The sequence below is a fragment of the Mastomys coucha genome, unplaced genomic scaffold, assembly GCF_008632895.1.
Source record: "Mastomys coucha isolate ucsf_1 unplaced genomic scaffold, UCSF_Mcou_1 pScaffold22, whole genome shotgun sequence".
NCBI lineage: Eukaryota > Metazoa > Chordata > Mammalia > Rodentia > Muridae > Mastomys > Mastomys coucha.
The window spans coordinates 111,150,150-111,171,043 of record NW_022196905.1 but is presented as its reverse complement, the minus strand read 5'-3'; the positions used below and the strand labels follow the sequence as shown (position 1 = coordinate 111,171,043).

Genomic DNA, 20,894 nt, shown 5'->3' with positions numbered 1-20,894 from the left:
AGGAGCAGCTCCCGGGTTTTAAAATAGCTTTATCCTCTGTGCTATTAGAGATTGTTCATCCAGTACCCTGCACACGATTTACAGATGAAGCCGTCCTAGGTGTGTGGTACAAGGACAGAGAGTGTGTGTGTCCAGGGTCTGCTGCCAGTCACAGTTCCTGGCATTTATGACAGCTTTATTGTGGACACCCTCAGAGAAGGTGGGGCCATGGCATACAGAGGTTCTGGGTTACTGGAGGGGACATAGGTGCATGGATGCCCTGCAGCGGGAAAGCAGGACAAAGCAGTCACAAGGGGTGGCATTTCTAACATGCTGCACTTCTTTGTGTAGTTTTTCTTCAAAAAGGTTCAAGGGGATCCTGATACCCACCCCACGTAAAGCTAACTGTATGAGATAGTTGAGGCTGGAGAGCCTCACTCACTCAACTGTTCTAACCGGGTTCACAATGCGAACCAAGACACCATGATATAATTGTAAATGTATAGATCACAGTCTTTAAGATTAAAAGAGAAGATTCAAAAGCACCCAGAGGGCAAAGCCTGCTGTAAGGAACATGGAACCACTGGTCACTGGAAGAAGCGGTAGCCTCATTCAACCCCCCAGACAGAGTGTTTTCTCAGCTGGCCATAGGCTTCAAACATGGTCATCCAGGTAATTGGTTTCTCAAAGTCCAAAGCCAGCAAAATGCTATGAGAAACTCCCTGACTTGAACCCTAGCCCTCAGCTGCAGAGGTCTGAGCCAGGCACAGGTGCTCTGGTCTTCAAATGTCCTGATACAGCATACGTGGTTCAGGATGGATACATATTCTTCTTGCTATTCTTAGATTCTCAGAAGGCTTTTCTCTACACAAAGGGGTCATCTGAGACTGATGCATGTGGTCTGCTCAAGACCAGGGGCCAGAAGAAAGGATCTGCCATGGAAGGAGCCCTTCCATGCACAGGCTGACTGTCTCTATGCTGTTCTAGCATTGATACAGCAAAGTAGGTATCGCAGTTTCTGGAAGAGGAGACTGAAGCCCAGAAAGGTCCAGTTGGAAGACAGAGGCTAAGCTTGCCTGTCCTATGCATGTCCCAGGGTTGTGAATACAACTCAAAATTATCTAATTTCTAAGCCGTGTTGCAGCTTTGGGGGCCTCAGAGCTGAAGGAGGGAACAAGGTAACCTAGCTAGGGAATGCCTACCCTGTCCTTGGTCAGAGTCTCCAGTAAGTTGGGCATGGAGACATCAGAGGCCATAGAAAGATTCCTCTCTAAATCTGTGAACATTTGTGGCCAGGTCTAGAAATTCCACAGGGATGGGTGTGCGCCCATCTGGGTGAAATGTCCTCATCTCCTCCAGGAGGAGTGATTCCTGCCTGCTTCCCTTGCTCGGGTGTTCTTGGCCCAGTTGTGTGAGCAGCTTCACACTACCCCAGGGGCTGCAGGGTGGCTAACTGTGTGAGCAGCTTCACACTACCCCAGGGGCTGCAGGGTGGCTAACTGTGTGAGCAGCTTCACACTACCCAAGGGGCTGCGGGGTGGCTAACAGTCTGGCTCTCTGAGGTCAGTGGAAATCAGGCTGTGGCCAGATCATCAGCTGAGTAATCTTGAATTACCCACTTAACCCCTCCCAGATTCCCTTTCTGTGGCTATGTAGGGAAGTCTGCTGTAACTAAATCTCACCAAAGGAGACGACTTCCTTCTTATTCCTTCTCTCAATGGGGTCACCTTTCTTCTTTCTTAACCAGTAAATGGCAGCAATGGCCGACTGATGTCATTGTCAGTGTCACTGAATGAGTACACACTTGCGTCTAGCACTTGACTCAGACCAGAAGCTCCCAGGGGTGGTGGGTTCCCATTTCCCCTGTCCTTAGCATAGAGTATGGAGCAGGAAGAGCTCTGGGAAATATTTGTTGCTTGACCAAAAATTCAAAGTAAACTCAGTGTACAATATCAATCACAAACACCTTCAATGCTGAGAGCTCCAAACTGCAAACCCCACAGATGTTCTAGGAAGATGGCCCTCTCCCTTTATCCCTCTCCTGCTTTCTCCCCTCCCCACTTTTCCTTGCTCTGTGCTGTCACTCAAACTCAGAAGCACGCAAACACTAGGCAACTATACTCTAGCATTGAGTTCTAGGTAGCCCAGCACCATTGACATTCTTCATGATGGAATCAAGAACCTGCCTTGGTTACTGGGACCGGAGCAAGAACTTCAGGGATGTAAATAATAGGGACAATCAAGTCACCCATGACACATGTTTTGGTGGCACATGTCCATTCTTCCAACCAATAAACATTCAGTTATCTCTGGAATCACCTCTATCCATATTTAATACCTACACATATGCATATATGTACATATATATACATACATATATTATACATATACACATATACATGTATACATGTGTGTGCATGCATATATGTGCATGCACACACATATGTACATATGTGTGTACATATATACATATACATATATATACATGTGTGCATATATGCACATATACACAATACATGTATGTGTGCATGCATGCATATATACACATATATGCATATATATACACATATGCACATATATACATACACACATTTATGATTAATCACCTTTCTATTTTTCATCTATGCATCCATTCTACCATTCACTCATCCACCCTCCCATGCACCCTTCTCTCCATCCTTACACCCAACGATTTACACATCTATCTAACCCCTTTTTCCTCCCTCCCTTTCTTCCTACCATCCCTTTACCTACCCATCCATCTCCCCCATCCACCCATCCACCTATCCAATCTACCAGCCCTCTCTATATGAATCCTCCCAAACCTCCATCCATCCACCCACCCACCCGCCACGCACCCACAATGAACAGTTTTGTGCAATACTTTCTAGCTCCCAAGTATTCTGCGAGGCACTGGAAGGACCTATTGCTGAAGAGCACATGAACCCCATCTTAAACTTGCCTTGTAGAGGGAGAGACAAGACCATTAGTAGTACCAATCCAGGATGAAATGGGTCTCAAAAGGGAAGAGTACCAGAAGCTGAGGGATACAGCCCAGGAGGGCCAGGAATGGCTTGGTGGAAGAAGTGATGTCTAAGTCAAGATAGGAGGGAGAAGAGCTTCCACAGGAGGAGAAGGCTGGCCAAAGGACAACATGCTGAGGCAGGGGGATGCTAACGGGTTTGTCCTGCTGTATCATTAGTGTAAAACTGGCCTGAGATAGTGAGCCTGGGTTTAGGGTGTGCTCACGAAGGACTTTGGGCTGAAGTTGCATCTGACTTTGCCACCAGGGCTGTGAGCCTTTAGTTGATATTAAAGGGGCCAAATGAAAAAGGGGGGTCTTCAGAGCTGCTGAGATGACTCAGTGGGTAAAGACTCTCATCACCAAGGTTGATGATGACCTGCATTCAATCCCTGGAATCCATCCACTGGAAGGAGAAAACAGATTTCTAAAAGTTGTCCTCTGATCTCCATATCTGGGCTATGCACATGTGTACTACCCTCTGCCCTGGCAGGAGACAAACATAGAAAGAGGAGACTTTGGAAGGGCAGGAAGTCTGAGGAAGTAGGTTCTCTTTTTGAATTAGGAACAGTAGCCGGAAGAAATTTTCCATACTCGAGAATTGTTCCAAAGAGCTTCCTACCACCTGGAGTCTGGTGCCAGAGTCCAGCTCCAACAGGATTCAGGTCCCAAAGAGGAGGTGTAGAGCCAGTGAGGGAAGGAGATGGAGATTGCAAGGGTGAATCAGGATAGCTGCCATTTATTGGGAAAAGGCTACACTTTTCATACTCTATATTTGCCTAATAGCTTAGCCACAGGTAACATTGAAAGCAGACTCAATCATTCCAAGAGATGCATGATCCTCTCAGGTTGCTTTTAAACCATGTTAGCCCTAGTTTTTGACATCAAGAGCGAGGGAGGCAATCATCTTTATTACAGTATTTTCTTTGAAGCAAAGCAATAAATTCAGCAAGCATGTACCTCCTCATTGTTCTCTAAGCTCAACAACCCCAGCAGCTGGCCTGGACACTTTCTCATGCACACGCTCTGCCTCTGTGGTCAGCAGGTGCCAGACACTGAGTCCTGAGAAACAAAGCTCTAAGTAACCTTCATTCCTCAAGGGGTGTGAGGCAGTGTTTGGACTGTGTAGCATAATAAGCATTGAGCTGTTTCCTAATTGTGTCCCTATGTGCCTGAGTCTTACAATATGAACCTCTTCTTCTCATAGGCTCCCAGAGGGAAGGTCCCGATATCTTACTATTTTTCCAATATGCCATACAATCCTGATTCCTTCATTGTATGCTCTTTATATGGTAGAGTGAGATCAAGCCAGCCTAACTTTTTAACAGAACCTGCATCTTGTAGAGCATACCAGATCTTGCCACTAATCCTGTTAAGTCACATACCCAGGGAATGAATCATGGTCACTACTCTATACTTAATTAACTGGCTGCTCTCTCTCACATGCAAGGCTTCAGACTCTGGGTTTGGGTCCACTGTTTCTCTTGACTGAGTGCTTTTATTCTTGGGACCAGGTGTACTCAAAGAGTTTCTGGAACTCTCTTTTCAGTTAATAAATCTTCATCTTCTCTCTTCTTGGTGCCAACAGTGGGCACAAAGGGGATTCTTGTGTAGGAGTAGGCAGAGTTATCATGCTATATGGTTCCACTTTGGAGGAGATTTTTCCAAAAAGAAATTATGTCATTTAGAGAGACTGCCACTGCACACAATCTCCCAAAGCCCACAGAAAATGTCTCAAAAGAAAAAGTGTAAGGAAACTCCCATGTGTTACAGTAAGAGTCATCCAAGATGAGGGTAAAAGGTTGGAGAACTGTGATCCACGATGTCAATACACTGGACCATAGTCAGGCAGTAGTGGTCACCATGTGGTCCATGCTTGTTTGGTCTTCTCCCTCTTTCCCAGAATCATTTATGTCTGATTGAAAAGCTACTAATGGTGGCACAGGGTTAGTTAATGATCCTGGAGGTTACTAACATTCTCCTTGAAGATGCTTCCATAAAGTTTTAATGGTAAACCTAGGCCCCGAGACCAGAAGACAATCACCGAGGCACATAATTATGCATGATAATAGCCCCTACAGTGTTCCTGGACCAGTGTACTGAGTCATCTTTCTATCATCCATCTAGTTACACATCCACAATCCATTTATCTACCCAACCAACAATCAACATATCTATACATCTGCACATCCATCCATCTATTCACATATCCATTTATCAATCCTCTCATCCACCCATCCACATGCTCATCCACATATCCATCCACCCATCCATCTACCCACCCACCCATCCATCCATCCATCCATCCACCCACCCACCTACCCATCCATCTACCCACCACCCATCCATCCACTCATCCATCCATCCATCTACCCACCCACTCATCCATCCATCCACCCACCCATCCATCCATCTACCCACCCATCCATCTACCCACCCACTCATCCACTCATCCATCCATCCATCTATTCACCCATCCATCTATCCATCCACTCACCCACCCACTCACCCACCTACCCACCCATCCATCCACCCACCCATCCATCTACTCATCTGTCCATCCATCAACTCATCCATCCATCCAACCATCTATCTACTCATCCATCTATCCACCCATCTATCTACTTATCCACCTGCCCATCTACCCATACATCCACTCACACATCAACCCAACCATCCGATCTTATCCATGCATTCATCTACACATTAATTTATCCATATACCCACCAACTCAGCAATCTGTCTGTATTTCTGTCTGCCTGTCTACCATTTGTCTATAATTCTTCTAAAACACCACCTATGTGAATCAAGCTTGTATTGCATCCTCCTGTTTGCTCTCCAGGCCATAGTCTGTATCCACAGAGCAGAGCACATAGTAACAGTAACCTACACATCAGGCACTATACTTTGTGGTATAAAAGAAGCAGAGCCAGGCCCATGCTTTCTAGGAGCATGTCATTCTCTCAGGATCTTGGGACCTATGCTAGATGGTTTTATGTCAAATTGATACAAGATAAAGTCATCTGAGAGGAAGGGGAGGGTTATAGGTAAGCCTGCAAGGCATTTTTAAAATAATGATTGATGGGGGTAGTCCTTGGCAATTGTGGGTGGAGCTATCCCTGGGCTGGTGGTCCTGGGTTCTATAAGAAAGCAGGCTGAGCAAGCCACAAGGAGCAAACCTGTAAGCAGCACCCCTCCATGGCCTCTGCATCAGCTCCTGCCCTGCTTGAGTTCCTGTCCTGACTTCCTTTGATGATGAACTGTAATGTGGAAATATAAGCTGAAAAAACCCTTCCTCCCCCAACTTGGTTTGGTCATAGTGTTTCATTGAAGCAAAAGTAAGCCTAAGACAGGAGTAGCCATCAAAAACCTCAGGCTGGTGGGATGGCTCAGTGTATAAAGGCACTTGCCACCAGGTCTGATGATTTGATCTTCAGGATCCACATGGAGATCAGAGGAGAGATCCTCTGACCTGTGCATGTGTGCTATGGTACTTGTGTGGTTTTGAGTAGACACAAACACACACATGCATGTGTGCACACATACACACAGAGAGATGGAGGGGGAGAGAGAGAGGCAGACAAATAATAAACAAATATAATAAAATATGAAAGTTCCAGATATGGGTACTGGCAGTGCGGTGGTGAACAGATGAGGAAAGAAGTGGATCCAGCATCACCTGCAATGGCGAGGCTCTAAAATACACCTCCAGTTGTGAAGAGAGTAAGGAAGGAGAGTGTAAAAGCATATCTCAAAGTTGCCACGGTAACCAATGCTGCACTAAAAATAGTGAGAGACCTAGATTGGGTGGATGGAGCAAGAAATGTCAAGAGATGTGGTCGTGTGTCGGAGACTTGATAGACATTGGGTGTCAGCATGGCATGGGGAGCATTGGAAGAAACAGCCAGAAACTGAAGAACTCCAGCTAGTGTGGGGGGGCAGGATGAAGACCTTCCATTTTCACGTGTTGTGTAAGGGTACATGTGTGTGTGTAGAGGATAGACATTGATGTATTTAAACATCCTTGATTGCTCTTTATTCTTTGAGGCAGGGTCTCCTAATCAACCCTGGGGGTGGGGTCCCTGTCTCTGCCTCCCGAATTCCATCCAAGCTACCATTTCCACTCAACATTTATAGTGGTTTCTAGGGATTTTGACTCTGGATTGTGCACTTGCATGGCAAGCATGGGAACCACTGAGCCCTCCTCCCTCTTCTAAGATTTCTGTCTTAGTGGATCAGTCCCAAGGTATGCCTGTTCCCAGAGGAAAACCTCAGTGGACTCAAACAGAGATAAATCTAGTCAGATGGTGGTAACTCATCAGACAGGTGGCTCCCGCCATCTGACATGTAACATGGGCTCTTGGGACGCAACTCAGAAGGACCATGAACGTAGACAGGAAAACCAGTATCTTTATTTCATGCTAGCCTCTCCCTAAAACCTAACACTTGCATCCCTTAAAAGGACAAATGCCCCAGGACTGTTTTCAATACCTGTATCTTTGTCTCCCAAAGAACTAAGACTTTGGAGGCATTTTCCTGTCCCTTTATAATTACCGTAAATATCAGTTACCATAAATGCCATCAGTTACCTGAGATACTAATATTTGTCCATACTTCAAGATCCCACAGCTTGCTATTGTTATTGTCTATCTTGAGATGGGAGGGGTCTCATTAATGTAGCCCTGGCTGGCCTCAAATTCATAATGGCCTACCCGCCCCTCCCCCGCCAGCCTTCTGAGTACTGAGATTATAAGCACGCACTTCCCAGTAGTGACATAAAACAACAGTGTTAGGCTCACAGCTAGCAGAAGTTAATCAATGTGTCAATGCAAACACATGACGGCTCACTGTGTTTCTTTCAGGGAAGTGACAAGTTGTGGATCACAGGGTTTCAAACACACTAGAACATTGCATTCTGGTGCACTGAGAACAAGGCTCTGAGAACCTGGCCTTGGGTCCTCAGCACCCGTGGAGAAGCTGGAGGTGGTGGTGACCTCTGCAAAGCTAGGTTTAGGGGCTGGGACACCCTCCCCCCACCATTGCTCTGAGAAGGGGTCTGTGCCCCTGAGCATGAGGAGAAAGTGGGTCAAGACTCATGAAGTCATAGCATCCTTCCTGGACCCACAACCTGTAGGAAGCTGGGACCAGATGTGTGGTAGAAAGGACATGCAAAGAGGAGGGAATTACAGTGGCTCCTTAGTGTAGGGTGGAGCTGCCGTGTCGACAGTTTTTCCTGCAAGCCCACAGCTTCTAGGCGCTGCCGAAACAACGACCCTGCAAATATCACACGTTAAAACACTGGCAAGCATCCCAGGGAAGGGTGACTGTCGGCTCCCATTTACCACCTGGACCTAGGAAACACACTCCCTGTTGTGTTTAGGGATGAGTCCCAGACCACACAGCCAGTGTGGCGGATGGCTAGGGCTGAGACTGTGGGCCTCCTGATTCTTCCTGTGTCTGCCTGACTCACTCGTCTCTGCTGCCAAGCCTGCTCAAGTTGCCTATGAAGCAACCAAGGACCAAAAAAGTGGGGTGAAGCCAAGACCAGATCCCTGCAGGCCTAGGAAAGCTGTGGAGGTTTCCCTTAGCTTAGCTGCATGTTGGTTCTTCCAAATCCCCAGGTGGTGACCCTGGGAAGGCCACATGCAAGCCCGTTCTTTGGGTATCACCATCAAGATTCAAAACCTGCTAAATCTGTGCAACTGTCTGCCTGTCCTTCCCTTCCTCGCTCCTTCCCTATTTTTATTTTTTAAAGATTTATTCACTTGTTTTATGTAAGTACACTGTCACTGTCACTGTCTTCAGACACACCAGAAGAGGGCATCGGGTCCCATCACAGATGGTTGTGAGCCACCATGTGGTTGCTGGGAATTGAACTCAGGACCTCTGGAAGAGCAGTCAGTGCTCTTAACCACTGAGCCATCTCTCCAGTCTCCCTCCTTCCCTATTTCTCTATCCTTCCCCACAATTTCTTCAAGGATCTCATGTTATAGCCCAGGCTGGTCTTGAACTCATGACCCTCTTAGCTCTGCCCCCTCAATGCTAAGATAACTGATAAGCACTGCCCTGCCCTGCCTATTTCTTTCCACGCCCTTTGCTTTTAGCTTTCCCTCTTGAGATCAAACCAAAATGCCCCCAAGCCTCTTGGATCCTATGTAACCTTTCAGGATCCTATTTTCTGCAAGATGCGCTTGATTTCTTGGGGTTCCCCCTGCCCTAGACCATAAACTTGGGCTTGCTGTACTTGGTGTTTTAGCATGCAGGCGGAGGCAGGCAGCATTCTTGAACTGACAGGTGAACATCTTGTTGTTGAACTCTGTGCCTTTTTTTTTTTTTTTTTAAGATTATATGTAAGTAGCTGACTTCAGACGCACCAGAAGAGGGTGTCAGATCTCATTACGGATGGTTGTGAGCCACCATGTGGTTGCTGGGATTTGAACTCAGGACCTTTGGAAGAGCAGTCAGTGCTCCTACCCACTGAGCCATCTTGCCAGCCCCAACTCTGTGGCTTCTGAAGTCACTTCTGCACCATGCCTGTGACAGCCACCATACCGAGCCACCCAACTGGAATTATCACACAAGGGCAAGGGGACAACATGGATGCTGTGTGAAAATGATCCTGCTGGTGCCCAGTGAAGCCTGAGGATAGGACATCAGCTATACCTTAAGGAAGAGATGGATTCACATCCCTACTGAGGAAAATGAAGCAGAAAATCAAGTCACTGCAGCAGAGGCTGTGTAAGGGTGATTAAAAGAACCCCCTGGAAGGAAAAAAAAACCCCATGAACTGCCCCCAGACCCTCTCAACTGTGAGTTAAACTTCAAAAGTTAAAAAAGACCCCCTCTAGGCAGCATGTCCCATACTTTCAGGGTGTATAGCAGTTTTGTCTCGGCAGAGAGACACACTGCCCATCACACGCATGTTTCCAGGGCGAGTTTTATTGGCTGCATAATTGCAATCATGTTTACCGAGTCCATCCAGTTCTGCTGTAGAACAGTGTGGGAAGACGGGAAGAGCCAGGAACTCATGGAGCGTGTCTGCCGGCACCCATTTAAACATCGTAATGAGGACATTTCACGGTGACACTGAAGGGGATGTGCCTGTGAGGATCTGAGCCTTTTAAAGGCACACCATCTCCAAAGATACTGCAGCAGGCACCACCATAAAAGCTCAAAACCTTGTAGACAGTGACCCCACCTCCCTGAGCCTCTGGCTGTGATGCATTAATCAAGCAAAGGGCCATTCTAGACCCTGTCCATTTCATGGAGCAAGTGAGAGGCTTAGTGATGGGCATGTGAAGTGGGCAGGGCATAGTCTGATGGTGACATTGAAGGGGAAACTGAGAGGAGGGCCAGTCCCTATGCCCTCGGCAGAGCCATCCCAGGCCTGCCTTCACCACATCAGCTCAAGGGGCCATCTTGGTGATCAGCCTTGGCTGCAGCCATGTATTTTTCTTTTGCCTTCTTTTACTCTACTATATACGAGAGACTCCTTGAAAGTCACCAGACCCCGGGGGAGTCTTGGGGATCCCAGCACAGAGAGGTAGATGAATAATCACGAAGATTCATAAATGGATCAGCTGGATACAGGAAGATGGGTGAGTGATTGGTGAAGCAGGAATGGATGTGTGAGCTGGTCAGTGGGGAGTGAATAGATACAGGATGGCTAGGGGGAGAGCTGAAGAAATTACTAACAGGAGGGAAGGGAGGGAAGATGGATAGATGGATCAAAGGATGGATGGGCAAATGATTAGGTAGGTGAATGGAAGAGCTGACTGATCATGAGTGTGTGTGTGTCTGTGTGTGAGAGAATGTATATATCTGTGTGTGTGAGTGAGTGTATGCCTGAGTGTGTGTTTGTGTATGTGTGTATGTATGTGCGTGTGCATGTGTGTACATATGTGTGTGCATGTGTGTGTCCTGGAGTGGACACACAGTGTGGGAGAGTGTAATCAAAGTCTTTCATGTTCTCTCAGCAACTAATTTTAATGGCACCTGGAGTCCTGTGAGGCTCAGACTTTTGACAGCAGCTTCCCTGTCAGTGAGTCAAGGCTGGGGATTGGCTTCTCAGTGCCACCCATTCCCTGAGGCATGCAGAAGACCATGACTATGCACTGGGCACCCCATGTACAGGGAAAGGTCTGTAGTGGGGCAGGACTCACTGGCCAGAAACACACAGTTCCAGACTGAGCTGCTTTTTTTCCCCGCTACAGGTTTGACCTATTGAACACATGAGCTTTTGGTTGTCGGTGGTGTTTAGATCATGTTTTTCTTGGGGAGCATCAAGTATCTCTTTGCAATTTATTGTTTTGGAAATATTGCCAACTTTGCAAAAAGGCTGTTTCTTTTTTCATCCTGTGTTCTGTAATTAAACTGAGTCACAAAAGGAGAAGGAAGAGATAGAGAAGGAGGATGATGAGGAGGAAGAAGAGGAGGATAAGGGGGAGGGAGAGGAGGTGGAGGAGGGGGGAGGAAGAGGGAGAGAAAGAGGGGAAAGAGAAAGGGGAAGGAGGAGGGGGAAGGAGGAGGGAGAGGATGAGAAGGGGAGGATGATGAGGAGGAGTGGAAAGAGGAGGGGGAGGAGCAATGGGAGGAGAATGGGGAAGACAAGGAGGGGGAGGGGAGGGAGAATAGGAAGGAGGATGGGGAGAAAGATGGAGGGGGGGAGAAGGATGTGGGAAGAGGAGGCGGAGGAGGGGGAAGAAGAGTAGTTGTTGAATATGTAGTTGTTGTAGCCTTATCTATTCCCAGTGGAAGAGAAGGAAAATCCAAATGAAGGGGATTCTGACAGTAAACTGCCCCAACACAGAGGAGAAGGGGACAATCCAGAAACACGTGGGCTCTCAGTACACATGTCACTGCCCACACGAGCATGCATGCTAGCCAGCGGTCAGAGAGCAGTCTTACCACACTATCACCATGACCCAGAAGCCCTGTCCATGCCTGGCTCTGAGCCCATGGGCCTCAGCTCCCATGCCTGCTAATAAGAGGAAAGTCTTCACATGGCTTCTGAGAGGGTCCTCGAATAGCAAGTGGAGGACTACAAGCTGGGGGTGCAGTGTCCGGAGAGATGGGACATCTTTTAGACACTGCCGGGATTGCTGGGTAGGTATAAATAGAATTAAATTTGAGTTTCTCTGGTGTCCAAGAATCCAAAGTTGGGTGAAAACACATTGACACACAAAGATGGCTACCACACAGGTTATGCATGCCAGTACATGCTTCCCACAGCACTTGACACAGGCCCCGCCCATGGCCTCACATACACACCCTCCAACTTCTGTAAATGCTTCATTAAACACACGAACCCTGGCTCTGGTGTGGTAGGAGAATCCTCTGGGTTTGGGAGGCAAGAGAGTTGTGAGTTTCAGGCCAGCCTGGGCTACATAGTAAGATTCTGTCTTCACACCAAGGAGTGAATGAGCAATTAAAGGGAAGGATGGATACACACCAACCACCAACATATACACTCACCCATGCTGTCACACACTCATCTCACACACATGTGCTCTCTTACACACCTCCCACGTGCACACCAACATACATGCTTACTCATGCTGTCTCGCTGACCCAACCCATCTCATGCACATTCCTCTGTTTACAACCCCCCCATGAGCTCTTTCACACATGCCTTCCATATACACCTTATAGCATTCTGACATGCTCACACATGTGCTCACACATGTGTTCATGCTCCCCACATCCTCACAATCTCCCTAAGTCCTCATGTCTGCACACAGGCACCTTGATAACCCCCTTCACATATCTTCACACTTGCCTTATACACACACACACACACACACACACACACATATCCTCACACACTTACCTCACACATGTAGACAAGTATACACATCTTCATACACACACACACACACACACTCCCTCACAAACCTCTCTTTCCCTCTCTTATACACACACCCTTCTCTTTCTCTTATATCCAGACACACCTCTTACATGCTAAGCTAACACCTCACACACTTTCACCTGTCTCTCTCACACGCACATGCCTCTACACACCTCTCTCATGCACACATATCCTCACACACCTTTCTGTGACAGATACCTTTTCCCCTACAACCTCATGCCATCTCCCCTTCCTCCCACAGCCTTGACTACATTGTATTGTGCCTTTACCATTAAACACATGCCATTCTTGGGGTTCTGTACTTCTCCCTCTGTTAGGAGGTCATGTCCTCACTCATGACTCTGCTCATATCCCCGCTGCACCCCTGTTCCCACCACCCTGCCCCCAAACCTCCAGAGCCTGTTCCTTAGTCTGCGGTGATCTCCTGGCTCTCTGCCCTCTAACCTTGACCATATCCTTGGAGTCCTGCAACCCCACTATGAACTTGAAACCTGGTGTACATGGGGATCCTTACTTGTTACTCATGCATAATCTCAGGGTCCAGTGCATGATGGGAGCTGAGGGACCATGTGCTTCTGCATCCATCCCTTCTGGGATGGATGACTGACAGGGTGGGAGGCTTCTAGCCAGTGCTTCAGGCCTGCATGAGGTATGAGGAGGGACAGGACTGGAGCAGTTCCAGGTTTCTGTCTCCTCTAGCTCTCAGCTGAATACAAGCCCCTCCTGAGTCAGCTCTGGCCCCACACACATCCTGTGTTGCTTATTTTGGGGCCAGCTGTTCACAAGCCAGAGTCACCTGTGAAGGGGAAACCCCAATTAATAGAATGCCTCCATCAGACTGGACTACAGGGCAAGACTGTGGGATATTTTATTTTTCCTTGGAGTCACTGATTCTTATGTATTTTGTCCATTTTATGCAAATGTGCCGTGTGCACATGTGGGGCTTGCACTGGCTAGAAGAGAGCATCGGAACCCCTTGAACTGGAGTGACAGATGGCTGTGAGCTACCATGTGGGTACTGGGAGCTGAACTCAGGTCCTCTACATGAGGAACAGGTGCTCTTAACCATTGAAACATCTTTCTAGACCCCATTTATTACTACTACTATGATGATAATGATGATAATGATTTTATGTAGCCCTGACTGGCCCAGAAATCTCTTACTTAGACCAGGCTAGCTCTGAGGTTATAGAGATCCACCTGTCTCTTCAAGTGCTAGAAGGAAAAGCAAGAGCCATACACCTGGCCTATATTTTCTTGATTAATGATTGGTTAGCACAGCTCATTGTGTACAGTGTGATCCCAGGGTCCTCGGTTGTAAAGAAAACAGGCTGAGCAAGCCATGGGGAGCAAGCCAGTGAGCAGCACCCCTCCATGGCCTATTTTCAGTTCCTGCCTCTAGGTTCCTGCCTTGGCTCCGCTTGGTGATGGACTATAAGCCTTACAACTGTAAGCCTTATGCCAAATCTAAGATCACAGAGCTGCTTTGGGTCATCGTGTTTATCACAGCAACAGAACGTGTACTAAGGAAGCCATGCTTCCTCCTCAACTCCCCGGAGACAAAAAGCCCTGGGCATGCACTTTGAGTTCAGGTCAGGGAAGGCCCCAGTTATTCCACAGTAAGGGGGCTACCTGTGGCTGGACTCTGCCTCAGTGTACCATACTGTCCTTTGCAGCTTCCAGAGACTGGACTATGTGATTTCTACAGACATTGTACCCATCATGCCATGAGATGGGGCTACATGGCATTTACACTCCACAGCCAGGGAATCACCAGCCTGGAAAACCAAGGGACTGGTTCAAAAGCGATGGGACACCACAGGGTGGGACTAAGATTTGAACTTGGCTTCCAGACTCTTCCTTGATCATTCACCTGACTTCCCACACTGGTTCTGGTCCTTCCATTGGCTTTCCTTTACGTTCTCCATTGGAATGACAAGCCCATGTGGTTTTCTCATCTACCTGTCTTTCAGTCTAGAAGTCGCCTACTGTGGTGGGGCACAAGCTTGTTTCACCCAGGTGGCTTTCAATGGCACCTGTGCCCCAGCTTCTGTGCCTTTGGGAGTGGAGGAAGCTGGGTTATCTATCAAACTGACATTCCCCTCTGCTCACATCCCCCTCACAGCTGGGGACAGCTTGAGCCAATGACTAACTGAGCCCACTTGCCTGAGCCACTGGGTGGCATGGCTCAGAAAGGTAGCCCATTTTCCAGAGCCCCATGGACCAGGTTGAGGCTTGTGCCAGCCTTGGCCAGTGCCCTGTGTAAACTGCACCCTCTGTCATGACAGCCCTCCTTCCACCATTCAGACCCCAGACAATCCTTTTCCTGCTGGGGTGCTGGTGAGATAGGCTGGGCCACCTGCCTATCATCACAACCTCTGGAGAAGCTCTGATCAGATCCCACCCACCAAAGCCATGTTACATACAGATAGTACCCCTCTGTGCCAAGGGGAGCAGCTAGGTTGTGTTCTGTCCCCTACCTGACAGATAGCTCAAATTACAGAACATAGTAGGAGCTTAATAGCTGTTTGCTGAGTGACTACAGGAACAGATGTCTGAGAGAATGCCTCCCTTCCTAAGAGTCTGCCTTTCTCAGGTACTATCAGGATCTCCTCCAACCTCAAGGCCACCACTTCATCACCTGCCATGTCCCCCTGGTTGGACTGGGACTTGCCAGCTGCCTGGCTACCACAGGGGTTTCACCAGGGGACCTCAAGACCCTGCGAAGGCAAGGGGTCAAATGAGGACTGAGACAACAAGACCTCCGTCCACCTCTTCTGGAACATTCGACACTAATCCATTTCTCTAGAGTTTTGTGTGGGCAAAAGTTTTCCATGTCTGCCTGTAATGTATGAAAAGTTCTTTGTTGTTTTCTGAAGGCCCTACCCACTCCCTTAATGGCTCCCTCATCCTCCGGGATCAGCTCTACCTACATGTTAGGTACCAGGTGTGGCAGAGCCTGTCTGTAATCCTGGCCTGGGGAAGAGGAAAGGAAGCAGGCCATGTCTCAGAAAACCAGGGGTTTAGCTTCACTCTGCTCCAGTGGGTGCTCCCATACCCACGAGTCCACAGGCAGCACAGATTAGTTCTGGTGAGCTATTAAAAAAGGAAAAGACATGGAGTTGGGAATGAGTGGGGGCTGAGGGGGCAGGTCTGGAGGGAGTGGGGGTAAATATGACCCAAATACATTGTATGCATATGTGAAATTTTAAAAGTTACTAAAAATGTCATATTAAAAAGTGAAATTTTAAAAGTTATTAAAATTTCATATTAAAAAACAAAGAGGAGCAGGGGCTGTAGCTCTATAATAAGAGTATTTGCCTAGCATGCACAAGACCCATTGCCAGCATGGCTAACTAAATCAAACCAGGAAACAAAATTGCCCATGTCCCACTGAAGACTGGAGCTCAGTAAGAGGCTAGCTCTGGGGGTTCCAGGTGTGGCCCCCAGAGAGCAGGTGGGAAAGGACTGGGGGAACTTTGGAGGGTGAAGGGACCTGAGTCGTGAGTCATCTCACGTGCTACACTAGGTGGTGTCCAGCTTGTGGGGAACACTGAACGCATTGTCTCTTTAATGAGTGGCCTGAGCCTTGGACAGGCTTAGGCAGCAAGCAGAGGAATAATCACATGTTCCCTCAGGAAAACACAGTTAAGCCATGGGCACGCATGAACTCCATTTTGTCCTGGGGTGGATATTTTCAAGATGCTAAGGGATCAATTACGGTCCATCACAAACTGAATTCTGGGCTTTAGCTACAGCCACTGATTCCCAGTGGATTCTGGGAACATTTCGATTGGTGCTTCAAGGGGACCCCCCCCCAACCAAGAAGGGACCTCAATCTGCTTCTATAGCTTTAGCACCTGGCATGTCCCAGACCAGTCATGGGTGTCCTGCTGCCCACAGTGGGGAAAGAGGCAGGAGGATGGAGTCTCAAGTTCAGGTGTCTACACCTGTGAGCACAGAATCTGGCTCATAGTAGATGCTCAGTGAACACCACACAGTGTGTAGCAGGCTGTGGGAATAAAGGCCTCCACTGCAGGGTGGCTGCTTTGTAATTTGGTTCTGAGAGCAAATGTTTCTTGGTAAAGCTTTTGTGACCTGACTGACTTCTCCGTTCACTACCATATCCCCGTGTCAGGCCCAAATCCTAATTGGAAGGAGGCTGGCGAGGACTTTTCTGGGGGAAATGAGCTAGGGTCACTATTTCCCAGAAAGCAATCGGGCTTTTCCATGGCTAACCCCCCTTTCCCTCTTGCCTCAGACTCACAGACATGATTCCAGGGGCTCAGTCCTCAAGTCCAGCTACCAGGGAGGTAGGAGTCTCGGAGATAAAACTAGCTAAGTCCCCAAAAATGCATACCGAAGGTAGTGGGGAGATAGCTACTGCCCAGCAACCTCAAAGGGTATGGCGCCCCCCAGAACTCATATGCCCTCAGAAGGACAGAACAGGCTGCAGTAAGTAACTTGGCCCCACAGCCAAGAGGCCCATGTCCACACGGCATGGTCACCAAGAGCAACACAAGATGCACAGTCACAGAAAGACACTGCAATGGCCTGCTGGCCACAGGGGTGACCCTCCTTCCTTCCTAGTCCAGACTCCAAGATGCACGTGACAGATATCATACAGGAAATTCACACTAAGGGGCATGCATCCCAAGGACAGTAGAGCTTGACTGTAGTTTGTTGCACAAATAGAGATATGGATAAGGCAAGGGCCTACCTATTGCTCTAATGTGTCAACAGCTGCCTTCACTTTCCTGGGTCTTACCCAGGTGTCCTCCAACTTTAGAACTTCCACAGACACCAGTGCCAAGTGGTGCCATCATACAAACCCTTCCATGGCTACAGAAACCTCTCCCAGCTAAGAGCCCAGGCTCCACAGACAAAGCCGGGGGGCCAAACATGAGTCACGTCACATCCTACAGACCTCCATAATCGCCCCCCTCCCTCTACCCAGAGTCCATCCCACAAGCACACAGCTGCCCCATACACTGTCCCTTTTGGGGATCATCTTCCCCCGTGATACAAACCCTACCTAGCTGAACCAGTGGCCCTTAAAGCAGGTGCGGGGCCAGGATCTGGCTTGGACTTCTGTGGCAGGACACAGTATCTGGAGCTGTATGTAGCCTCTTTCCCTTGAAGAGCTGCTTTGGTGCAGGGACCTCTCCTGCTTCCCTGTGGGGCCACCCACAGCATGGACTCTGGGGCCAGTACATTGTAGGAACTCAGCCTTAGGTGCCCACCTGAGGGGGCACAGAGGCAGCCTTCCCTGTGGGGTGCCCAGGAGAAAGTCAGGGACTCCTCCAAATAGCCTCCAACCGAGCTGGTCCCACATACACCCTTCATGCCTCCTTCAGACGCAGCGTGGGGGTGCCCTCTGCGACTGCGTGACTGGAGGAAGGACACTGGATGGCATACGGTCCCCTGGGGTCTCCTTGAGGTGAGGCTGAGGAGAAGAAGGTCCAGGAGAGGCCTGGAAAGGCCTCTAAAGAACAAACTCTGCTGGAAGAGCCCCCTCCCCTGATGCCCAAGTGGCCGCATGCACCCAGCTTCCCTCCCACTCAGGGGACAGAGCCCCCACCCATTACTCACGGGCTTCTGGGAAGCCTCCCCCTGGCATGGTGGTGTTGCCCCTCAGTCCGTGCTCCCCATCTGGAGAGACTGCAGCTCTAATCAGCAGCCCTGCGTGGTGCGGCCGAGCGACTCAGGGCCTTAATTGACACCAGGTGGCCCCTCCCCAGGGGCAGGCTGGGAGGCGGCTCAGCACGGGGCCCAGAGGCCAAGCCCTGGGCAGGGGGGGCACACCCAGGCTCAGCGTGCTCAGGCTCCCCCTGGAAAGCGGAGAGGAGAGAGGTGAGGGTGGCTAGCCAGCCCCCAGGCAGCCCTTCCTCCATCACACCAGCCAGCCTTGCTTCCCTAGACTCTGACCTTTCTTTCATTCCAGGGGCTGTGGTGGTTGTGGAGGCTTCTGCCAGGGATGGAGGTGGCTCAGGTTTCCCCCAGCTGGCTGGGATGGCCTGGAGTCAGGATTGCAGCCATGAGTCTTCTGTGTCTCGGCTGTGGCTGGCACCCAGGAATCCTGGGAGCTTTAACTGAGCATTTACTGCGTGCCAGGATAGGTGCCTGTGCTGCCCCCAAACACAGCTCACAAGCTCCACAAAGTGGCTATTTAGTAAGTACTTTATTTGTACACAAAGCACCTAAGGCTCAGAGAAACTAAGTTTCTTCTTCAACATCACACAGTAGGGGAGTCAGCTCATACCCCTCACTCAGCCTGACACTGGGTTATGGCTTCTCACAGTGCTTCCTGCAAAGGAAACAACATCAGCCCCTTGTTTGGATGAGGAAAACTGAGGTTCAGGGACAGGGAGCCAGATCTAAAAGACAAGTAAGAAATTACGACCTGCTGATGGGTATTTCACGTTAGGTTTCTGATGCCTTCTCTCCTGACCCACCCATTCCCTGGCTGATCTAATGGTTCCAGTGTGGAGCCCCAGCTGGGGATGTGAGAAGAAAAAAAGCTCTGGACACGGAGTCAGGAGATGTGCTAAGCTCGCTGTGTGACCTCAAGCAGGTTCCGCTACCTCTCTGGGCTTTGCTACAGTTACAACATACAACGGATGAGTACTTTGAGACAGAGGAAGGGTTTGGAGAATGGAAAAGTTGTCCTCATTCTCCCCAGACGCAACGAACTCATGCCCAGTACCTGTCTCTGGGTAATGGTACTTATTGAACACCTACTGTGTGCAGAGCTTTCAGGGCAGGCATTATAGTGGCACCTCCCTTGTGGAGACAGAAATTAAGATGCATCCCCTTTTAAAAATTGTTTTTAGTTGTATAATAATGGCACGAGGTGTAATTATTTGTGCTACATACTTGATGAATTGAGGCAGCAATTATTGTGTCCTTATTTAATAAAAGAACCTACTGAGTGCCTACTGTGTGTTAGGCATTACTCCAGGTGTTGGGGCTGCAGCAGCTGACAGGCCTGTGTCCCTTTGGATGATTAAATAATTACTGTATCATTATCCTCAATCAAGACAGGTTGAGTAACACACCTGTCTGCTGTGGTCTGCCCCTTGGGAGCTCCAAAGTGGAGTGTGGGATTCTAGAATGTTCTTAGGTCTAATCCTCACGGAGGCTTATGGGCTCATTTTGGTCTGATTGGCGGACACCCTGGCTGGTAGTTCACACCCCTGGAGCAGACCCAGCCTCCACGTGGGGCTGGGGAAGATGAGCCTGAGTCAGACTGCCTGACTTGTCAGAAGGGAGCAGGCAGCTGGCTGGGCCGTTGGCCATGAGGCCTCCTGAGCCACTGAGCCAGGTCCCGAGGCAGGTGATGGGCTTTAGGATGAGACCTCGGGATGACAAAGCTCTGAGCTCAGATAGCAAGTAGATGGTGGGGTCACTAACAAACTCACTAGAATGTTCTATTAAGAGTCATGAGAGGGGCTGCTTTGTAAAGGATTGGAGATTCCCCACCCATTGGATTCCAGAAATTGGGAGAGATTCCAAAAAGGTTGTCCTCTGCCCTCCTCCATGGCTGATCTTAGATATTGTCACCTGACATCTTTTTTTTGTGGGGGAGGGGACAGGGTTTTACTATGTAGCCCTGGCTATCCTGGAACTCACTCTGTAGACCAGGCTGGCCTTGAACTCAGAAATCTGCCTGCCTTGGCCTCCCAAGTGCTGGGATTAAAGGCGTGCGCCACCTTGTCACCTGACATCTCAGAGTCCTTGCCCACAGTGGGCAAGTGCTTCCCACCCCTCCCTGGCTCTTCTCTCTCTGACCAGCCCTAAGCCAGAGCCATGAATTTTGTTTTTACTTCCCCATAGCACCCTAGGTCTGGCACATAGTAGATGTTAAGCAAACATGGCCTATTAAAAACAGACTGCTTGAAACCTTTGCTTCCAATGTTTCTTCTAGCTTGGGGTAAGTGTGACATTGGTGTGCAGAAATCCTGTCATTCACAAGTCTCAGTTCAACAGAATTGGGCACTGGGGTTCAACCCCGAGACACCCCTC

General features: G+C 49.0%; 1 protein-coding gene across 2 annotated transcripts in view; it reads right to left on the bottom strand.

The window, feature by feature from the left end:
* The window catches only part of Nos1 (nitric oxide synthase 1), a 175,176-nt gene extending 156,418 nt beyond the window's left edge, over window positions 1-18,758 (bottom strand). For both annotated transcript variants that reach the window (XM_031337634.1, XM_031337632.1), the window contains exon 1: window positions 18,462-18,758. The gene's annotated coding sequence lies outside the window, so the exon portion shown is untranslated. The remainder of the gene's footprint in view (window positions 1-18,461) is intronic.
* Window positions 18,759-20,894: the final 2,136 nt, after the last annotated feature.